We start from the raw sequence: 7848 nt of genomic DNA, 5'->3' as shown, positions 1-7848 counted from the left end.
GGTAATTTATTTTAGATATTGCATGTAATTTATAGTTTAGCTTTTGTTGCCTTATTATACTCATCCACTGTTTTATCATATTTAAAGGATTTATTATGTTATTTTTCTATGGTTTTTTATATTATTAGTCATTTGATGTGATGTTTAATCTCATATATTTTTTTATAAAACTGACTTGTCCAGTTGTACATAATGTAACAGTTATGGATGTTAAATAAATAAATCAATCAATCAATATGCTTGAGCACATCATATTCCAATGGCAGTGGCCGTTTCAAAACTGACATATAGAATATTAAGAGGAAATCTCACAGGAATCAAAACTATGCAAATTTAACAGCAGTAAATTATTAAATTATATTAAGATGAAGCATGACACAAGCCTTAGAATACTATAGTGTGCCAGTCCCTTTGGATGAATTTGGCTGTTTACCAAACCCAAAGAACCATGACCAATGTAGTGAGCATAGTAGAACACCACTATTAACTTCAATTTGCACAGCTTTCTTCCATTTTAATTTGTATGTTAGTTCTAATCTTCAGCAGGATATTTTCATTAATAATTCAAATTCCAGGCAAAAAGGCTCTGGCTTGCAGTCCCGATGTCATCCTACAGGATTATAAACACTGATTCATAACCTAAATATGTTTAAGCTTTGGATACATCCACTTGTATCAACAATTACAGGTCAGTGCCTGTATTTGATTTTGTTGTCCCTAGAGCATTAATATTGTCACATGTTAATGTTGGATTTATTGAACACTTATAAATCATAACTATGCTCTAATTCATGCAATCGACGTCTCAGTACAGCACATGCTATGTCCTATGATTTCACTAGCCATTGCCCCAGCAGTGTCCTCTGCTTATGTCCTTATTGGCTGTCAAATGTTTCACAACTACAACTCATGGCCTTCTAGCCATGACTGTCCACTCACTGGTTCTTACTGGCTATGACTAAATATCAACTGAACTGATGGTTGATGAGTTAAATTCCTGCTGGTCTTTGCCAGCATTCATTCCTGTTCTTTCCTAGGCATGTCTGTGTTTAGAATTTCTGTGTAGGTGCTGATTTGTTTCACTGTAGTTTCAACAAGAGGTTATCTGCACTGTTGTGGCGTCAAGATCACTACGGACACTATGCACCCTTTGTCACTGCACTATCCTAAGTAACATTTTTACTAGGTATACAAAGGATTTCTGCCAATGCATGCTTGTGCACCAGGTTATGTCTTAACATACTTAAATACTCTGAAACAGTAGTTGGTCAGTTGAATAGTCATAGGCCTGATCACAGCCACATTTAAGCCTCTTATATTTTTTGTGCATGGCTTCTTCCTGTCCAATAACATATACATTTGGATTTGCATTGTTTACGATTACTTCTGAATGTGTCCTGCATAATTTACTTATGGGGTCATACACGTATGGAATTTTTAAAACCACATGCACTTCTCAAAGATTTACATTAGCGCAGAGTGCTCTGTTCTGCGGGTGCTGCAGTGTCTGCTGCATACTCTCAGTTAGGACAGGCATGACTGATCTGATTAGAGCTTCATAAAGCATAAGTTTAATATTTGTACTTAAATGCCCACTTTCAAATATGGAATAGGTCCTTATGTACACGTGCAAAGCTTCAGCTATAGTCCTTTCAATATGGTGTCTCCATGACATCTTCCTGTCAAAGGTGCTACCAAGACATGTTACTTTATTTACAAAGTGAATGCCTCATCCATTTAGTTGTAGGATACAGTCAGGGACTCTTATGAAGAAATAGACTGCCTGAGTTTTCCCTTCATCGATCTTCATGTTGCAGTGCTCACATCATGACTTCAGTGCGGTGAGGCCGCATTGCAGCTCAGGGAACACAAAGTTAATGTTTCTCTATTGCATAAATACAGGTATCATTTGAGGAACAGAGCAAGATGAGTTCCAGGTGCCATGAGGGCAGCGTTTGCATACAGACCATATAATCTTTGGCCAGGATGGAATCTTGAGAGATCACTGCTGCTGTTTCTCTTGGGGTACAAAATTTGCCTTCTACAAAGGCTTCAAATTTTCTCTCAGCAAGAAAAGAAGCAATCAGTTAAATGAGACTTGTAGAAAATTCTAATTCTGACAATTTATACAGTGGGCCAGATTGCCATGTTGTGTTGAAGGCTTTCTCAATATCCAAGAGCACAGCAGCCATTGACATTGTCAAAATTTTGGGTGAAATGACCTGCCAAACTCATACATTGAAATGTTACACTGTGATCTTCTTGAGAACCAAACTGACTTACAATTAGTAAGTTTCTTTCTTCAGTGTATTTTTGGATTGTTCTTAAAATCAGCTTCTCAAATAGTTTGGCCATAATGTACAAGAGGCTGATCAGATGTGTTTGTGTATTTACCTGTGTGTATTTATATGTTTATCATCTGTTGCTAATTTTGGTGTCCTATGCTGAAGTTTTGTTCTGTGGGTATCTTGGATTGAAGTTTCTGTTTATGGCTCTGTGTTTACACTTGTCAATAATTTTTGTTCTGTATGGAAGTGTTATACCATGAGTTATTTTTAATTATATTTTATGATATTGGTGAAATAGTTACTTGCTGGTGATATGGTGTCTGACGTTGCTGTAAATGCAGTGTTACCCCACTGTGTCTTGGGAATGGCCGGAAGTGTTTGTTTTGGTAGTGTCAGGTATGAAATGGTCTTTGGGGGGTTGGGTTGAGAAGAGGAAGAGACAGTAGCAGTGGGTGAGATAAGTTGGTGTTCTTTTGTTGTGTGGGGTAGGTTTTTATGATTAAATTGAATATGGGGTTACATATATCAGTGTGTGTGTCATTCATTTGTAGCTTTTGTGTACTGAGGTTGTGTATGTAGAGACATTTCCATGTGTTTAATAGGAGCCCCTCTTTTTTATGTGAAGTATGTCCATTGTTTTTTCTGTCATGTCACATGTGTTGTGTATCTAGTATACGCTGTGTGAACTTAGAGTTCGGTTTGTTAGTTCTTACTGCTTTGATATGTTCCTTAAAGCATGTTCAAAAATTTTTTACCTGTCTGTCCTATGTATTTCAATTCATAATCATTACACTTTAGTTCATAGATTCCGCTTTTATTAAGAATGTTGGTTTTGGGTCTTTGCTATAGTAATTTACTCTGTGAAGTGCATGGATGTCTACACTAAAACATCAAATATTTCTACATAATGTAATCTGAAGTGTAAACTCCACTACAAAGAATCAGAGGAAATTCACAAGAAAATTTCCTGGAGGACAAGATTCCATGGAACCACTATTCAGAATCTTGTCAATGAAGAAAGAACAAGTGGCCTGCTCACTGACAGAAAATCAAAACATAAAGGATTAACAGAAGAAACACTGAACAAGATGGAGCTTAGCTTGAATATTCATGTTGTGAATCTGTTAAGTATCTTCCATATTAAAGAGGAGTATCAAATCGGGTTATAAGAACAGCTACACATTACCGAAACTATTGCTTTCTAAAACCATAGTAGTGTACTCACTGCAGCTACTGGACCCAGGAGTCAGACTTCATTTCTGTAACTGGTATCTTCAGGCACTCCATGAAAGTGAACTTGATCCCAAGGTGAAATTCTTTCTAAGCGGGACTTGCCTTGGTTTTATTTGAATGGACACAGGGACACACAAAATAACAGGCACTGGAGTATAGAAAGTTGTCATATTATACAAGAAACTCCACTCCATCACATTAAAGTTGCTGTCTGGTGCTTGCTGCACCACTTTCAGAATTTTGAATGCCATGTAATATTTACAGGTAGTTTTAGAAAAATCCTTTATATTGGGGAAATGTAGGGTTATTTAAGTTTCTTGGACTGAAACACTTTTGCCTAAAATTTTAACATAAATATATTTCATAATTGTTAGTTATTTGTTTTAAATTTGTTTCTATGATAAAATATGTGCTGACACCAATGAAGTTTAATATATTTCTATATTACTCAAGTGTGTTTATGAAAGACTATGTTATAACTTATAACTACAGAACTAAAGACCTAATACCATCCACTAACACTACTGACATAAATATCATGTACTAACACATAGCTGCATGTGCAAAATTGGCCAATCAAATTCCAGTGTGCTTATCGCTTTCTTTATTTTATTAAGTGATAATACATGGGTTTTCTCAAGTATTAAAACAGAAACTCTGCTAATACAATGTTTACAATAAGCATTGCTGTACAACCACTCTATTTTGACTCTGCCAAACATTTGTCAGAAATGCAAACCATACTTTACACCATCACAGAACTGTGAAAACATATCGACTCTCAAGGACAACAGCTCAGCAATCAGTGTGTCATCTCACTTCAAGCCAACAAAGGAAAAACAATTCTAGAAGCCGAAAGACATAAGTCCACACAACAGAATCATGAACTGTTGATACTGATGTTTTAATAAGTACTGCCAATAAACTTGAACTTATTGCAAAAACAAAATATTAAATATTAGGAATACCTGCCAACACAATTATCTGCCCCAGTATGACTAATTTTATGTTGTAAATGCTTTTAATATGAATAGCATATATATACCATATACTGCTTTAAAAACATCTTTAGGTAGTCTCATCAGGGTGAATGTCAGTGCCACTGCATAGTAAAGTGTGGTACTCTGGAGACTCTCTCTTCTTCACAGTAAGTCCAAAATGTTTTATTCTGTAAGAATGTAGTTGATCATCAGAGAGGATCTTACTGTACCCAGTCATAGCAACAGTTTCAAGGTCATAAATGGTAAAAATTGGATCATACTTGTATAAATAAACACAATCATTATCACTGATGTGCTTATTTTTGTACTTTGGAGATTTGTGACACCTCACACAATGTGATTCTAAATTATTGTTGGGGGTCTCCATGGCCTATAATTTTCAAACTTGAAACAACAAAATAAAACTGCTTATGGAATATGCAAGTGTAACTCAAACAGTTGTTTAGCACTCTGCAGTATTGATTCTAGGGATAATAAAACTTTTGAGTTACACTTTCATATTCCATAGGCAATTTTATTTTACTGTTTCCGGTTTGAAAATTATGGGTCACGGAAATCCCGACAATAATTTAGAATCACACTGTATTAAAAAAACATATGTCATGATGATAAATTATCCTCCATCCACTTTGTACTTTGTGGCTCACACCACTGCTCCTAGGCTGGATAACAGGCAGTTCACCACTTTCAAACATACATTTTCTTAGCTCCCACTGAAATATGTAGGAATACTGTTAATACTGCATCACATAAGTATGAGCAATACAGTCAGTTCTTAATGGTTTATTTGGATGGCCTCTGAACACATCAGCCATTGTGTATATAATATGTCCATATAAGCATTACATATGATTACAACTGCCAACTTCCAAATACCATCACATATACAACTGCAATTCAATAACGAAAAGTTTAATATACTTGCCTGATGATGGCCTTTTGAAGGCTGAAACATGTAGCAAAAGTATCTCCTAGAGCTACTTACACGTATTATTGATTGTTGTGTTGTGACGGTTTTCACTAAGAAATAATAAATGAGAGTTCCGTTAAGACCACAAATAAATTTTAAAACTATATAAATCGCCTATCAATCAGAACTGAGATTTTTAGGTATTTACATCACAGAAAACCTAAAATGGGGCACCCATGCTTGATTTTTAAGAGCAAAGCTATGCAAAGTAGTTTATATGATAAAAACATTAAAAGAAACTACAAGCCCATGTATGATAAGAAATATCTACTTTTCAAATTCTGAGTCTTGTCTGCAGTACGGTATTATATTATGGGGTGGGGATAAAGAAAGTGACAAACTCTTTAAACTGAAAAAAAAAAAAAAGGGTCTCTCGAACTATCAGTGGGCTGAATAATCGAACGTCATGCCAACAAATTTTTAAACATTATAATATTTTAACACTGGCAGTGCTATACATTTTTGAAGTGATATGTTTTATTAAAAAATATAAAGACTTTATGGCAAAAAATGTGGACATCCATAATTACAATACACGAAGAAAACTAAATTTACATGTAAATCATTAAATACAGTTATTTTTAAGAAAAGCGTTATAAATATGGGCATTGCCTTATACAATAAGGTCCCTAAGCAAATAAAATTAAAAAAAAAATTAACTCTTTTAAGAGGGACTTAAAATCCTTTCTGTTGAAACATTCCATTTATTCTGTTGATGAATTTATGTCCCTTTAATTCTTAAGTGAGTGTGTTATGGTTTTTATGTTATGACAAATATCTTGTCCTCACTTAATCTATAAAAAAAATTTGAATGCAGGGTTTCTTTTGGTTATTGCACTGTTGCAAGTGGAATGATGTATTGTTATGAGTGATCTGTATGAAATCTGTAGGTAATTAAGTTTTATAGTATAGTTGACTCATGTACGATATGTATGTTATATTAATATTGTGACGTGTTGCGCTATGGATGATGCCCCTCCCTCCCCGCCAGCCGTGATGTTCTGAGTGGAGCCGAAGTGAGCAGAGTCCCAGCATGCTGGTCGCTATGCAAAGCGGGTAAACAGTGGTTGCGAGAGATGACAGTAATAACAGCGGTACCCATTACGTAACAGGCAAACACGGCATCAGACAACAGTGGTTCCTATTATGTAACTGTTTTCCCGTTGTCCGGCTGAGGGTTTATAAGGGAACTACACAGCCGCCAAAGACAGTTCTCAAGGCAGCAGCCTACGAGTTGAGTTGGAATATAGTAGCCGTCGCAGAAAGAAGAACCAGACGTGTGTGCGCTAATCAGTGATAGTTTGTGATAACCAGACGTGTGTGTGATAATCAGTGATAGTTTGTGATAACTGAGTAATAATTGGGAGTGTGTGATCAGGAGTTACACAGTTAAAGTGTAGCAGCTGCCGAAGACAGTTGGGATCTAGCAACTGTCACGGAAAGAAGACCCGAACGCGTGGTTAGAAGATTTGATACAATAATTTGTGATACTGCTGATAGCAGTAATTGTGAGATTTGTAAATCGTGTGATTGTAAGAGCGAACGTGCAATAAAATTCGCTATATCCAATACGGTGTGAAGTTATTTGTCGCGTATACACCCAACACGTGACAATATGTAGTTACTGACTTGTTCTATATCCAGAGGTTGTATCACCAAATATGGATTCTTGGAACAAATAAATTGATTGTTTGACTGATTGATCCATTGGTCTAAGTACGTTTGTACAATGCTGATAAAAAGCAACATGACTCATTGTCTATCAGTGTAAATAACTTTAGACTAAAAATCATACTCAGATTTTTCCTGATGAATATGAAATATTAATTTCTGATATCAGAGGTGTTTTGTCATTTGGATCATAAACTATAACACACTTACTTTTTTCAGTCTTACAACACATTATACATTAAAGGTATATCAAATTATAATAAATCATCATCACTGCCAAAACAGCCCTTTTTGAGCCACAGCCTTCCTTACAAGATTGTACCAGTCTGTACTGCTACATCACAGCGACAACAACAATGTAGTGAGCAGCCTGCATATAGTCCGCTCATAAGAAAGGAACAATTTATGAGCTTAAGTTCAAGACAGTATTAAGGTCGTGTCATGACCTATCCCACATGAGAAGATTCCATTACGTGGGCGCTCTATCATATAGTCACTTCCACTGGCAAAAATAAGTCAACATGTAGGAGTCTCAAAGNCTTATTAGCTCTCATGGACTTAGCCTGGTCTCAGGTGTTTATAATCTTCTTGTTTTGTGACATTGGTTTTCCCAGTGATTGAGGCTAGCTCTTTCTAAGGGACCCAACTGAATAGGTGTTTTCCTTCACCTGAGGACGGAAACAGA

Source organism: Cryptotermes secundus, unplaced genomic scaffold (assembly GCF_002891405.2).
Source record: "Cryptotermes secundus unplaced genomic scaffold, Csec_1.0 scaffold112, whole genome shotgun sequence".
Taxonomy (NCBI): Eukaryota; Metazoa; Arthropoda; class Insecta; order Blattodea; family Kalotermitidae; genus Cryptotermes; species Cryptotermes secundus.
Note: the sequence above shows the minus strand (reverse complement) of the source record.